Source organism: Heptranchias perlo, chromosome 10, assembly GCF_035084215.1.
Source record: "Heptranchias perlo isolate sHepPer1 chromosome 10, sHepPer1.hap1, whole genome shotgun sequence".
Classification (NCBI taxonomy): Eukaryota; Metazoa; Chordata; class Chondrichthyes; order Hexanchiformes; family Hexanchidae; genus Heptranchias; species Heptranchias perlo.
The window spans coordinates 80,512,780-80,529,283 of record NC_090334.1 but is presented as its reverse complement, the minus strand read 5'-3'; the positions used below and the strand labels follow the sequence as shown (position 1 = coordinate 80,529,283).

General features: G+C 43.2%; 1 protein-coding gene across 2 annotated transcripts in view; it reads left to right on the top strand.

The window, feature by feature from the left end:
- dicer1 (dicer 1, ribonuclease type III) overlaps positions 1-16,504 on the top strand; it is a 133,784-nt gene that overhangs the window by 38,527 nt on the left and 78,753 nt on the right. For both annotated transcript variants that reach the window (XM_067992087.1, XM_067992088.1), the window contains exons 2-3: positions 7,648-7,708; positions 11,272-11,370. The gene's annotated coding sequence lies outside the window, so the exon portion shown is untranslated. The remainder of the gene's footprint in view (positions 1-7,647; positions 7,709-11,271; positions 11,371-16,504) is intronic.

Genomic DNA, 16,504 nt, shown 5'->3' with positions numbered 1-16,504 from the left:
CTAAATGAGGTAGAGGAGCAGAGATTTAGAGATACAGATACACAAATCACTACGAAGAACACAAGAAATAGGAGCAGGAGTAGGCCATACGGCCCCTCGAGCCTGCCCCACCATTCAATCAGATCATGGCTGATCTTCGACCTCAACTCCACTTTCCCGCCCGATCCCCATTTCTCGATTCCCCTAGAATCGAAAAATCTATCCATCGCAGCCTTGAATAATGTGGAGATGCCGGTGATAGACTGGGGTGGACAAATGTAAGGAATCTTACAACACCAGGTTATAGTCCAACAAATTTATTTTAAAATCACAAGCTTTCGGAGATTATCTCCTTCGTCAGATGAATGAATGAAAAGGTTCTCAAATCGCATATCTTATACTATGTTGGGACAGCATCACACCAATCAAAAGGTGTCGTTGTTATTCAAACAGGCCAGTCATGGAGAACAGCACGTCCCAGTACACTAGATATACATTGTGTCTATTACACAGGCAGGCAGAAAGAAACTCAAAATGGCAGAGAGAGAGAGAATTTTAAAAAACATATAATTTTTTTCCCCCTTTTTGCTGGTGGGGTTACGTGCAGCGTGACATGAACCCAAGATCCCGGTTGAGGCCGTCCTCATGGGTGCGGAAAGAGGCCATCCCCTATGGACAGGCCCTACGAATACACAGGATCTGCTCAGACGAGGAGGAACGCGATGGACACCTACAGACGCTGAAAGACGCCCTCGTAAGAACGGGATATGACGCTCGACTTGTCGATCGACAGTTCCAACGGGCCACAGCGAAGAATCGCATAGACCTCCTCAGAAGACAAACATGGGACGCAACCAACAGAGTACCCTTAGTCGTCCAGTACTTCCCCGGAGCGGAGAAACTACACCATGTTCTCCGCAGCCTTCAACATGTCATCGATGACGACGAACACCTCGCTAAGGCCATCCCCACGCCTCCACTGCTCGCCTTTAAACAGCCACCCAACCTCAAACAGACCATCGTTCGCAGCAAGTTACCCAGTTTTCAGGAGAACAGCGTCCACGACACCACACAACCCTGCCACGGCAACCTCTGCAAGACATGCCAGATCATCGACACGGATACCACCATCACACGAGAGGACACCACCCACCAGGTACATGGTTCATACTCCTGTGACTCGGCCAACGTTGTTTACCTCATACGTTGCAGGAAAGGATGCCCCGGAGCATGGTACATTGGCGAGACCATGCAGACGCTGCGACAACGGATGAACGGACACCGCGCAACAATCGCCAAACAGGAGGGTTCCCTCCCAGTCGGGGAACACTTTAGCAGTCAAGGACATTCAGCCACCGATCTTCGGGTAAGCGTTCTCCAAGGCGGCCTTCGAGACACACGACAACGCAAAATCATCGAGCAGAAGTTGATAGCCAAGTTCCGCACCCATGAGGACGGCCTCAACCGGGATCTTGGGTTCATGTCACGCTACACGTAACCCCACCAGCAAAAAGGGGGGAAAAAATTATATGTTTTTTAAAATTCTCTCTCTCTCTGCCATTTTGAGTTTCTTTCTGCCTGCCTGTGTAATAGACACAATGTATATCTAGTGTACTGGGACGTGCTGTTCTCCGTGACTGGCCTGTTTGAATAACGACGACACCTTTTGATTGGTGTGATGCTGTCCCAACATAGTATAAGATATGCGATTTGAGAACCTTTTCATTCATTCATCTGACGAAGGAGATAATCTCCGAAAGCTTGTGATTTTAAAATAAATTTGTTGGACTATAGCCTTGAATAAATTCAATGACTGAGCATCCACAGCCCTCTGGGGTAGAGAATTCCAAAGATTCATAACCCTCTGCGTGAAGAAATTCCTCCTCATCTCAGTCTTGAGTGGCCGAACCCTTATCCTGTGACTATGCCCCCTAGTTCTCAACTCTCCAGCAAGGGGAAACCACCTCTCAGCATAGTCATAATAAGAATAAAACTGGACAGACCACCCGGCATCGGACCACTAGGCACCGGACACGACAAAGGCATACCAAGCCCAGTCGACCCTGCAAAGTCCTACTCACGAACATCTGGGGACTTGTGCCAAAATTAAGAGAGCTGTCCCACAGACTAGTCAAGCAACAGCCTGACACAGCCATACTCACAGAATCATAACTTTCAGCCAATGTCCCAGACTCTTCCATCACCATCCCTGGGTATGTCCTGTGCCACCGGCAGGACAGACCAACCAGAGGTGGCGGTACAGTGATATACAGTCAGGAGGGAGTAGCCCTGGGAGTCCTCAACATTGACTCCGGACCCCATGAAATCTCATGGCATCAGGTCAAACATGGGCAAGGAAACTTCCTGCTGATTACCACCTACCGCCCTCGCTCAGCTGATGAATCAGTCCTCCTCCATGTTGAGCACCACTTGGGGGAAGCACTGAGGATAGCAAGGGCACAGAATGTACTCTGGGTGGGGGACTTCAATGTCCATCACCAAGAGTGGCTCAGTAGCACCACTACTGACCGAGCTGGCCGAGTCCTGAAGGACATAGCTGCCAGACTGGGTCTGCGGCAGGTGGTGAGCGAACCAACACGAGGGAAAAACCAACTTGACCTCGTCCTCACCAATCTACCTGTCGCAGATGCATCTGTCCATGACAGTATTGGTAGGAGTGACCACCGCACAGTCCTCGTGGAGATGAAGTCCCGTCTTCGCACTGAGGACACCATCCAACGTGTTGTGTGGCACTACCACCATGCTAAATGGGATAGATTCAGAACAGATCTAGCAGCTCAAAACTGGGCATCCATGAGGCGCTGTGGGCCATCAGCAGCAGCAGAATTATATTCCAGCACTATCTGTAACCTCATGGCCTGGCATATTCCTCAATCTACCATTACCAACAAGCCAGGGGATCAACCCTGGTTCAATGAGGAGTGTAGAAGAGCATGCCAGGAGCAGCACCAGGCGTACCTCAAAATGAGGTGCCAACCTGGTGAAGCTACAACACAGGACTACATGCATGCTAAACAGCGGAAGCAACATGCTATAGACAGAGCTAAGTGATTCCACAATCAACGGATCAGAACAAAGCTCTGCAGTCCTGCCACATCCAGTCGTGAATGGTGGTGGACAATTAAAGAACGAACGGGAGGAGGAGGCTCCGTAAACATCCCCATCCTCAATGATGGCAGAGTCCAGCACGTGAGTGCAAAAGACAAGGCTGAAGTGTTTGCAGCCAGAAGTGCCGAGTGGATGATCTGTCTCGGCCTCCTCCCGATATCCCCACCATCACAGAAGCCAGTCTTCAGCCAATTCGATTCACTCCACGTGATATCAAGAAACAGCTGAGTGCACTGGATACAGCAAAGACTATGGGCCCCGACAACATCCCGGCTGTAGTGCTGACGACTTGTGCTCCAGAACTAGTCGCGCCTCTAGATAAACTGTTCCAGTACAGCTACAACATTGACATCTACCCGACAATGTGGAAAATTGCCCAGGTATGTCCTGTCCACAAAAAGCAGGACAAATCCAATCCGGCCAGTGGCCGCCCCATCAGTCTACTCTCAATTATCAGTAAAGTGATGGAAGGTGTCGTCAACAGTGCTTTCAAGCGGCACTTACTCACCAATAACCTGCTCACAGATGCTCAGTTTGGGTTCTGCCCGGACCACTCGGCTCCAGACCTCATTACAGTCTTGGTCCAAACATGGACAAAGAGCTGAATTCCAGAGGCGAGGTGAGAGTGATTGCCCTTGACATCAAGGCAGCATTTAACCGAGTGTGGCACCAAGGAGCCCTCGTAAAATTGAAGTCAATGGGAATTAGGGGGAAAACTCTCCAGTGGCTGGAGTCATAACTAGCACAAAGGAAGATGGTAGTGGTTGTTGGAGGTTAATCATCTCAGCCCCAGGACATTGCTGCAGGAGTTCCTCAGGGCAGTGTCCTAGGCCCAACCATCTTCAGCTGCTTCATCAATGTCCTTCCCTCCATCATAAGGTCAGAAATGGGGATGTTCGCTGATGATTGCACAGTGTTCAGTTCCATACGCAACCCCTCAAATAATGAAGCAGTCTGTGCCCGCATGCAGCACGACCTGGACAACATCCATGCTTGGGCTGATATGTGGCAAGTAACATTCGCGCCAGACAAGTGCCAGGCAATGACCATCTCCAACAAGAGAGAGTCCAACCACCTCCCCATGACATTCAACGGCATTACCATCACCGAATCCCCCACCATCAACATCCTGGGGGTCACCATTGACCAGAAACTTAACTGGACCAGCCACATAAATACTGTGGCTACAAGAGCAGGTCAGAGGCTGGGTATTCTGCGGCGAGTGACTCACCCCCCGACTCCCCAAAGCCTTTCCACCATCTACAAGGCACAAGTCAGGAGTGTGATGGAATACTCCCCACTTGCCTGGATGAGTGCATCTCCAACAACACTCAAGAAGCTCGACACCATCGAGGACAAAGCAGCCTGCTTGATTGGCACCCTATCCACCCCCCTAAACATTCACTCCCTTCACCGCTGCAATGTGTACCATCCACAGGATGCACTGCAGCAACTCGCCAAGGGCTTCTTCGACAGCACATCCCAAACCTGCGACCTCTACCACCTAGGAGGACAAGGACAGCAGGCACATGGGAACACCAACACTTGCACGCTCCTCTCCAAGTCACACACCATCCCGACTTGGAAATATATCGCCATTCCTTTATCGTCGCTGGGTCAAAATCCTGTGGGAGAAACTTCACGATACGGACTGCAGCGGTTGAAGAAGGCGGCTCACCACCACCACCACCACCACCACCTTCTCAAGGGCAATAAGGATGGGCAATAAATGCTGGCCTCGCCAGTGACGCCCACATCCCATGAACGAATTTTTAAAAAAAAATCTACCCTGTCAAGCCCCCTTATACTCTTATATGTTTCAATGAGATCACCTCTCATTGTTTTTAACTCCAGAGAGAATAGGACCATTCTACTCAACCTCTTCTCATAGGACAAGCCTCTCATCCTAGTGAACCTTCGTTGTACTGCCTCCAAGGCAAATATATTCTTCCTTAGATAAGGAGACCAAAACTGTACGCAGTACTCCAGGTGAGGTCTCACTAAAGCCTTAAGACTTCCTTACACTTGTACTCCAACCCCTTTGCAATAAAGGCCACATGCCATTTACTTTCCTAATTGCCTGCTGTACCTGCAAACTAATTTTTTGTATTTCTTGTACGAGGATACCCAAATCTCTCTGAACACCATTCTCACCATTTAAAAAATATTCTGTTTTTCTATTCCTTCCAAAGTGAATAATTTCACATTTCCCCACATTACACTCCACCTGCCACCTTCTTGCCCACTCACTTAACCTGTCTATATCCCTTTGCAGACTCTTTGTGTCCTCCTCACAGCTTACTTTCCCACCTAGCTTTGTATCGTCTGCAAACTTGGATAGATTACACTCAGTCCCTTCATCTAAGCTAATAATATAGATTGTGAATAGCTGAGACCCAAGCACCGATCCTTGCGGCACCCCACTAGTTACAGCCTGCCAACCTGAGAATGACCCATTTATCTCTACTGTCTGTTTTCTGTCCTTTAACCAATCCTCTATCCATGCTAATATATTACCCCCAACCCCATGAGCCCTTACCTTGTGTAAAAACTTTTATGCGGCACCTTATCGAATGCCTTGTGAAAATCTAAATATACTACATCCACTGGTTCCCCTTCATCTACCCTGCTAGTTGCATCCTCAAAAAACTCTAATAAATTTGTCAAACATGATTTCCCTTTTATAAAACCATGTTGACTCAACCTAATCATATTATGATTTTCTTAGTGCCCTGTTACCACAGGTAGTGACGCAGGTTAATAAGACCATTTAAAAAAAAAAGCAAACCAAGCACTAGAGTTTATTTTTAGAGGGATAGAGTTGAAAAGCAGAGAAGTTATGTTAAACTTGTATAGAACCTTGGTTAGACCACACTTGGAGTACTGTGAACAGTTCTGGTCTCCACACTGTAGATCGGATATGGAGGCACTGGAGAAGGTGCAAAAAAGATTTACTAGGATGATACCAGAATTGAGAGGTTATACCTATCAGGAAAGAATGAATAGGCTGGGGCTCTTTTTTTCTAGAAAAGAGAAGACTAAGGGGGTCCTGATAGAGGTCTTTAAGATTACGAAAGGGTTTGATAGGGTAGACATGGAGAAGATGTTTCCACTTGCGGGGAAGACTAGAACTAGGGGCCATGAATATAAGATAGTCACTAACAAATCTAATAGGGAATTCAGGAGAAACTTCTTCACCCAGGGAGTGGTACATAAGTGTATTTATATAGTGCTTTTATTGTCATTTGCACGTCCAAAACACTTCACAGCCAATTAATTTCCTTTGAAGTGTAGTTACTGTTTTGTCGGCAAATGCAGCATCAGTGAGGTGATGATATGTTAATCTATTGTGGTGGTGTTGGTTTAGGGATACATTTTGGCCAGGAACTCGCTACCACAAGAGGTAGTTGAGGCGGCTAGCATAGTGCATTTATGGGGAAGCTAGATAAACACATGAGGGAGAAGGCAATAGGATATGTTGATAGGATTAGATGAAGAAGGGTGGGAGGAGGCTCATGTGGAGAATAAACACTGGCATGGATCTGTTGGGCCGAATGGCCTGTTTCTGTGCTGTACATTCGTTGTAATTCTTTGTTCAAAAAAAAGAATGACTGGTAAATTCATATGAGATTGTGTTTGGTATTTTAGATTGGTTGTACAGCAATACTGTTAAAACTGTTCTGATATTTGGGTAGCTTTATTATTGTTTTTATTTGTGTCATAGCGCATGAGCTGAAAATTTACAATATTGCTTGATCTAAGGAGATGGGAATTTTCCCTGAGCCAACCGACAGACATCTGGTGGGTTAAAGGGTAACTGCAACGTAAAGTTAATCCTTATAATGTTCTGGAGGCCTTTATCAACTGTAGGTACTTAAAGCAGCATACTGGGCAATGAACTCCCTAATAACACACTTCGCATAATGCAGATTCAGATAGTATTAATTTAAGTTCGGTTTTTCATCATGCTAAACCCATGCATTATGTAGCGCTTTTAACGTCATTGACACGTCCAAAAACACTTCATAGCCAATGAATTTCCTTTGAAGTGTAGTCACTGTTTAGTAGGCAAACGCAGCATCAATGAGGTAATGACATGTTAACCTATTGTGGTGGTGTTGGTTTAGCGATACATGTTGGCCGAGACATTGGGAGAACTTTACTCTTCTTCGAATTGTGCTATGAATCAAACAGGACCTCAGTTTAACATCTCATCCGAAAGGCGGCACCTCTGACATTATAGCACTCCCTCGGTACTGCACTAAAGTATCGACCTAAGTTATGAGCTCAAGTCCTGGCGTGGGATTTGAACCCATGACCTTCTGATTTGGAGGTGAGAGTGCTACCGCTGAGCTGAGTTGACATTTTGTTGACATTACTGTGGCATCCAAAGCCTCCTCTTGTCCAAACAAGAAAATGCGATAACTTGGTTGCTGAGCGTGTTATACATGTTTCATAGCACTACCATCAATACCTAAACTACAGGAAGGCAGCCCATCAGTGGGAGCAATGTATAATTAAGTTTTTCTGTTTCCTTAGGCTATTACTGCTCAAAGAAATTCAGCCTTGGACTCAGACCAGCAACGCATCGATGTTCAAGGTATGTCAATGGTTACAGACAACATACAACGTAATCTTGAATGACCTATTAGTGCACATTTAAATTATAGGCCTCAGCTGCTGTTTTCTCATTAGGATTTGGGTAATGGTGGGTCTGAAATCTTTGAACATTTTGTCCTTGAATGACGAATCATCCATCAATATGCTCAGTTTTGTACTTCCAAACTTGTACTTTGTCCAGATAGAATATTTTGAGCTCAACGTGAAAGTAAAAGTACAAGGGTCACAGATTTGACACTGGTGATGGTGATAGCGATTTAAAGTTATGAAGAGCATCATACAAATATATGGCATAGTATTAAAGCATCGTGGCTTAAAATGCAAATTTTCTCATTGCGTATTTGTATTGATATGCTACCTAAGCTTAGTGACAGTGTTACGATGGACATTTTACTTTCTTTAACCCTGACTGGAGCTGCACTTATTGAATATTTTGAATGGGTTATTTTCAACTTTGTAATGTATGCGAAAGTAATCATGCATGTTACTAATCTGAAGATTGAACTGGCGATTGTGATTCCCTTCTGTACTGTAGCTGTGGTGTGGCTCTTCAAAGATTTCATTCACAATTTGGGAGTGCCTGATCATAAAAACTTTAGGTTAGAGGTACTAGATGGTTATGGAAGTGACTAATATCATTGCCTCTGTGCACTGCTTGGAAGAAAAGCTCCAGGGAAGCAGAACCATAACAAATTCACTGCTCCCTCAGGTTTGGGTACCAGCAGAGTTCTATTCTTTGGCTGATGTGATTATCTGTACAGTGTACTAGCCCATTTCTGAGGCAGTGATCCCCAGTGATTTCATATTCGTCAGAAATTCAGCAGTCAGTAATAGCAATAAAGTTGAGCATATAAAATCTAGGAAGGATTATACAGAAGAAAACTGAGAAACATAAAAAGTGTAGAAGTGAAGAAAAAGAGATTGGAAAGGCTGAGGGATTTTGACAAAAGTGTGATGGTTAACATAAAGGGAAATAGCAAGGGCTTTTACATAAGCACATAAGAGGATATTTGATGGAGGGAAATCTGAATAAGAGAATGGCATAGATGCTTAATTAGTATTTTGCTTCAGTTTTTACAGAGGAAGGTGAAAGCGAAACTGCAGGGTTGTCGGAGAAGGATTAGGAAGAGCCACTACTGGAGATAAATAATCAAATAAATGTTCTCTCTTTGAAAGTTATCAGCCCCAGAATACTGAAGGAAGTTGGGGAGGAGATAGTGGAGGCACCATAATTTCCCCAAAAATCCTTGGAAGCTGAAATTGTGACAAATGTTATCCCTGTTCAACTAAGGGGAAAGGGATCAACCAGGAAAATATAGGCCAATTAGTCTTATCTTGATAGTGGCTAAATTTCTAGAGTCCATAATACAGAATGAAAGTACTGTATACTTCAAAAGACATAGGGTAATCGGGGACCATCGGTATAGTTTTGTAAATAGGTACTTCATAGAATCATAGAAGTTTACAACATGGAAACAGGCCCTTCGGCCCAACATGTCCATGTCGCCCAGTTTGTACCACTAAGCTAGTCCCAATTGCCTGCACTTGGCCCATATCCCTCTATACTCATCTTACCCATGTAACTGTCCAAATGCTTTTTAAAAGACAAAATTGTACCCGCCTCTACTACTGCCTCTGGCAGCTCGTTACAGACACTCACCACCCTTTGAGTGAAAAAATTGCCCCTCTGGACCCTTTTGTATCTCTCCCCTCTCACCTTAAATCTATGTCCCCTCGTTATAGACTCCCCTACCTTTGGGAAAAGATTTTGACTATCTACCTTATCTATGCCCCTCATTATTTTATAGACTTCTATAAGATTACCCCTAAACCTCCTACTCTCCAGGGGAAAAAAGTCTCCGTCTATCCAACCTCTCCCTATAAGTCAAACCATCAAGTCCCGGTAGCATCCTAGTAAATCTTTTCTGCACTCTTTCTAGTTTAATAATATCCTTTCTATAATAGGGTGACCAGAACTGTACACAGTATTCCAAGTGTGGCCTAACTAATGTCTTGTACAATGTCATGTTTGACTAGTTTAATTAATTTTTCAAGGAAATCACATAGGTATAGATAAAGGGAATATGATGGCTGTTCTATGTATTGGTTTTCAGAAGACCCATAAGAGACAAAGTTTGAAGCATATGTTATTAAACTGAATGTAACCATGTGGGTATAGTATGGCTGGGGGAAAAGAAAGCAGAGAGCACTGATTAAATGGATGTTTTTCAGGTGGTAGGGTATAGGTGTGCCTTAGGGATCTGTGCTGGCACCTTTTTTTACATTTATGTACATTTGGGCATCGGCAAAAGAGGAATTATGTTGAGGTTTGCTGATACAGAATTTATAGGCATTGAGATAAACTGCAGGAGGGCACAAAAGGCAGATAGGCAGAGAGGTAACAGATGCTGTTCAATGCAGAGAAATGTGAAATAATACATTTTGGTGGAAAAAGAACAGTGAAAGGAAGCATGTTGTGAATGGTAAGATTCTCTGGAGGAAAAGAAATCCAAAGGTGCAGATATGGATCTTTAAAGTGCAAGTAAAAAGGCCATAAAAGGCATTTGGGGTTCTGCGCTTCATAAAGGGATATTGAGTATAAAACCAAGAAAAGTGATGTTGCAATTGTACAAGCCATTGGTGAGGCCAAGTTGGAGAATTGCATGCATTTCCAGACTTCCATTACATGAAGAGCCAACAGTGCCATGGAATGGGTACCAGGAATGAGTGGTTATAGTCATGAAGAAAGGCTTGCAGAATTGGGGCTTTTTCACTGAAACAGAGAAGGTTAAGGGGAAATCCAAAGTTTTGAGAAAGTTAATAGTTAAAGATGAATTCCACTGGTTGGCAAATTGATAACTTGGGGTCATAGACTCTGACCAAGTGTGAGAAGAATAAAGGGGGCAATTGGAAGAAACTTTTTCATTTGCTTATTAGAACATGGAATGCTTCACCATCAGTCGCTATTGAGGCAGAAACTATAACATTAAAAGGGAATCGATGAGTATTTGAACAGAAAGAATATAAAAGCATCTGGGGAAAAGGCAGTGAAGTGAAATTCGAGTTGAACAGTTAGCACTGACAGGTGCAATGGACCGAATGCCGACCTATGATGTAATATATTTGAACGACTTGGACTAGTTAAGCCTGCTTTTATCAGCTCAAAATTTTCACTTGTCCTTTTGGAATCATTTTGTGATTATTCTTGCTTTACTGTGCATATCACCTCCTTGGAGAATACATGGCAGATGTGAAATTTTAAAAAGGAATTTTACAATATCATCTTGGTGTGCTGGAAGGAGTTTTGCCTGTGTCATATGACCACTATATATAACAAAAATCCTTAATGGGAATCTTTAAACTGATTTCACATTTTGTAGCGTAAGCTTCGGCCTGCTGCAAATGACTAAATTATTGTCTCTTTAAAAATTAAAATTGTTTACTTTGTTTATAATTTTGTGGCGTGTAGTATTTATATTTAAATAACTTTCTTTGCCTTTTCCATCTCCTTACCTAATCTTTTCTCTTCCCCCATCAAACCAGGAATTAAAGGTTAAGCAATGATGTGATTACACCAGGGGTACGGATCTCACGATGCTAACATTTAATACAGACAGGGCAAATGTAGACGTCTGTGAAACTGTAAGTAGCTGATGAAAGTGAAATATTTTAAAGGGGCAGAATTGGCACAGGGATTGTTACAGTAATTTTACAGTGGCATTTGCTTAGTTTGGACTGCAGGAGATTGGCATCTGTGAGCCAGATCTTGGCATTTCTGAATCTGGCTTTTTATTTGGTCTCAGAATTGTTGATCTGCAGAAAAACTGAAGTGAGAGTCTGCTGCTGGGATAAAAGGTCTAGATTTAGAATTGTAAGCATCTGGGGAAAGAATTACAGAGACAACGATGTCCTGCATTTGAAATTAAACAAGGACCAGTGTGAAAACTCATTTAGGAAAGGACCTGGGAATTTTGTAGAAACGTCATTTTCAATGTCTAGACAATGTGGCAAAGCAATTAAAGCAGATGATTGGGTGCTGGTTATACAGTAAGACTGCACAATGCAAGTCTACAGAAATGAGGCTAAGAATTTACAATGTACTAGTCGTATTTGGAGCACAGGGTCCAGTTTTTGTCGCCATGCTACAAAAAATGTACAGGACATTGGAAGGAGTACTGAGAAGGACAACAAGAATGAAAGGAGACAATTGATGCAGCTTTTTATGATTTAGAGAAAGGAAACTCAGATTATTACTTTAAAGTAAATCATGGAAGTAGTGACCAGAGGATATAATAGCAACGGTGATGGGGAATAACTACCTTCCCCAGAGTGATAAATGTTTGGAATAATTTGCCGTGCAGTTTGGATGCTATTACAAATTTTGGGTCTGCTCTAGATATTCTCTTGGGTTTAGCATTGCTAGTCTCTCCTGTAAGCAGTTCCTGCTTCAGTTACGGTCAGGAGTTTACCATTACTGCCCAATATCTGGTCGCATGGTGACCTGGGCCCATAACAAGAAAGGCCCATATTAAATGAAATGAATACTGTAATCTTGCAGGTGCTGGAAATGCACAGTAGGGTCATTCAGCATCTGAAAAGAGAAAAGACAGCTTAGGAACACTGACAGGAGTAGGCTATTCAGCCTCTCGAGCCTGTTCTGCCATTCATTTAGATCATCATCTGTACCTCAACTCTATTTTCCTGTCTTTGCTCCATGTCCCTTGATACTCTTACCTAATAAAAAATCTTATCAGTCTTGGCATTCTAAAGGCCTGGAGTATGACTCCCTTCAATCCTCCTGTGAGAACTAAGTCCTTGTAACTTTCTACACCAGAATAGTGCCATCATTTCTACGCCTACTGCAATGCATTAGTGTTTTTCTCTACACCCTCTCCAAAATTATTCCAATAATCCTCTTTTTATCTTTCTACACAAGGTTAGAATAACTTGGTCAAATACCTTCAAAATGGATCCTAGAATTTAAGCTTCAGTTTCACAATGAATGTCCACTGAAAGATTCCAATCAGTAATCATATCCAAATATTTATTTTCCCACCTTAGCTTATGGTTACCCCCATTTTTGTGTACACATTTAATTTTTCCCATTGCAATATGTATTGCTGAATAAGTGCCAATGTGGAAAGCTAGCAGAAGCTAATAACTCAAACAGCCCTGAGATTAGGGCTGGCAAGCCCTACAGTGGCTGTGTAGAGATTTAGGGGTTCATGTGCACAGAGCACTTAAATGTAGTGCTCAGGTTAAAAAAAAAATCAAAAAGCCTAATGGAATGTTAGCTTTTATATCTAGAGGGCTAGAATATAAAGGGGAGGCAGTTTTGCTACGGCTATATAAAGCCCTGGTTTAGACCACATTTGGAGTACTGTGCGCATATTCACCAGATTGTTACTAGGACTCCGAAGGTTAAATTATGAGGCAAGATTACATAAACTAGACTTGTATTCCCTGGAATATAGAAAGTTAAGGGGTGATTTGATTGAGGTTTTTAGGATTTTGAAAGGAATTGATGGGATAGATAGAGAGAAACTTCTTCCGATGGTGGAGTTTAGGACAAGGGGACATAACCTTAAAATTAGAGAAGTTGGGGAACGCTTCTTCACTCAAAGGGTGGTAGAAGTGTAGAACTCTCTCCCACAAAAAGCAGTAGATGCTAGCTCAATTAATAATTTAAGATCTGAGATCGATTTTTGCTAGCCAAGGGTATTAAGGGATATGGAGCCAAGGCGGATAAATGGAGTTAAGATATAGATCAACCATGATTTCATTGAATGGCAGAACAAGCTCAAGGGGCTGAATGGCCTCCTCCTGTTCCTATGTTCCTATTAGAGTTTAAATGAAGCATGAAGGCCAGGAGTTAGACTGAGCGCAGTGGCCCTGTCAAAACATAAGCTGCAGATGTACTCAGCAATCGACCACTTAAAGGTGCGATTTGCAGCAGTAGTGAATTTACAGATTATTGAAGAAGGGAATTGTGGGGCATTCCCACCCCCCCCATCACAAAATTATGACTTTTGACTTTTTAATACATTTTCTCACATTTCAGATCCTACTGTGATTCTGCCTTTAAAGCTGAAAATAATTTCTCCTGACAGGGTAACACGACATTTTAAATATGAAAATAAAAGTTGTTGTCGATACTTCAGTCCAGCTTTACAGAGGCCAGTACCTTTTAGTGGGAATCTAACCCCAGAAGCATTGTTCGTTTGTGAATTAACACTTTTTACAGTACACCCACTAATCCTAACCAGCAGTACATTCCAGAGTCACAGCAAAGCTGGCTCACCATTGCATCTGACCCAGTCCCCACATGAATCCTGAGGCGGGTGGGGGAACTACTTTAGATAGAGGATATGTTGATTTTTAAATTTTGTATAATAAATTTTTATTCATAATTAGCTTCAGAAAGGATAAGGTCAGTCATATCACGAAAACCAAACCGTAAAGCCAAGTCCTTATGAAGGATCACACGCAAACAGCAGACTGCCTTTTCCTCTTTTAGATGCTGATCAACCTGCTGTTCAATTCAAATATTTTATTTTTAAAACCTTAAAGCTAAAAATTACTGTTGGCGATAACAGCAGTAAAATGCTTAAACACGTTTGTGTGACATTCCTCTCTGCTATTGTAACGGAGGTCTTGTTTTAATTGAATAGGTTAATACCTCTTAAAATAGCAGAGAGATGTGACAGACGGATGCATTAATATTTATCCGCTGTTATCACCAACGGTCATTTCTAGCGTGTATGGCTTGCTTGATTGAAAGAAAATAAATCTTTTTTTGACACAATCGGAATAAGAACTACGAAATGCTGAAAGCATTAAAACTAAGTACATGAAAATTTGGTCTGCAGTAACATTACAGGGAGCTGGAATTTATGCTGTTATGTGGACCTGAGTGCCTCCGGTCTGCGGATTGCAGTCTGTTATATTTTTACTGATTATTAGTGTCACTCTTCACATTTGACCATGGATGTTGACCGTTCGAGTTGGCTTTCTCCCCAGTAATAAAGGGACCCCCCAGGGAGTTACTGTTATGAAGAGATTTTAGAAGTTGAGGCTTTTTTCCCTAGAACAGAGAAGGTTTAAGGGTGACCTGATAGACATCCAAGATTATGATGGGTCATGATCAGTTAAATAGTGGTAGATTGTTTCCACTGGTCATTGAGATGGTAACAAGTGAACACATTTAATTTAGAAGAAATTAATTTATACGCAGGATGGTTAGAATTTGGAATTCTCTGCCACAAAATATTGTTGAAGTGGTGTCCATGGGCATGATTTTATCGGTTGGGGGGAAGGAATTCCTGTCGGGAAACCCGTAAGTCCTTACGATTTTGACGTAAGGATGTCTTTTTTTTGTGCTATTCCCGCCCGAGAGGCCAGCCTGTTTGTGAAATGGTGCTAGATGGTATGGGGGGGGGGGGGAGGTCAGAGGGGTCGGAGATCGTGGTTGGTTGTTGTGGGTGGGGGGGTGTTGGAGATCGTGGTTGGTTGTTGTGGGTGGGGGGGTGTCGGAGATCGTGGTTGGTTGTTGTGGGAGGGGGTGTCGGAGATCGTGATTTGGAGGGGGGGTCGAAGATCATGGTTGGGAGTGGGGGTGGTGAAGATCGTGGGGGTCAGTTGATCGCGTTTGTAGCGTCGCTGCAGGTAGGCTCGTTGGGCCTGGGGAAAGCATTCCTCCTCCGGGCCCATAAACTGCAGTTTCGGGCCTTCTCGCCTCCTCTCGCATGGAATCCCGGCCCCCAGGGGTGAAAAGCAAAAAAACTGTCAAAATGGAGGCCCAGGGCCTCCTTGAAAGCTTTTAATGACCGCTCCGCCCCCTGAGGTTGGTAGCCCACCCCTCGTCCCGCCTCTGTTAAAAATGGAAGTGGGCGGGTTTTAGATTTTAAACATTTTTGCTGCCCCCCTAACCCCGCTCCCAACCCACCCATTTTTTCCCATTCAAAATCATGCCCCATAAATTCTTTAAAAGGGGATTAGATGCTTGCTTGAAAAAGAGTAACATTAAAGGATGTGGTGAATAAGCAACAGGGTGGGATTAGATTAAATGACTCGGAGTTGGGTGGGCAGGCGGTTACTGGTACAGTATTGATCGGGCGAATTGCTTGTTTTTTGCAGTAACATTCTATGATTCCAACACAAACACGTAAAGAAACTGAAGATTGTTCTCTTAAGTTACAGAACGTAACCGGGTGCTGCAACTCACTTGCAAACATGCCAAGACAGTTTCAGTTCAGTGAGCTCATTTACCATTAATTCTACAAGACTTAACTTTTAAATGCCTCCTTATGTGGAACTTTGTAAATTGGTTTGTGAAAATCCAATTATATCTTTGCTAGTTTAGTTATCTCCTTAAATAATTACGGTGCATTGGGCACTTCCATGTCAGTGACGCTAGAATAAGTCATCTTTTTCATGTAAATCCTACCCCAGTGATGGTACTATTAAAGTCATGGCTAATTGACCCCTTCTTGGAAACAATGATCTAGAGATGAAAGTGGAGTCTATGGATTATAAAGTTATTGCCTATGTAATACTGCTATTCTTGTTTTCACATGAACTGTTCCACTGGAGGTCATGGACTGCGCAAATAACTGATGGGATTCAACCCATGATGTCATCTATGGACTTACTTTGAGATTGGGAGAGGGAAGGAGTTGAGATAAAGTAGCATTAAGTGGACTAAAAATGTTCTGTGTCCCTGGAATGGAGCAGGTGCAAGAGAGAAACAGTCAGCCAGGGATCACTGCCCATTGAC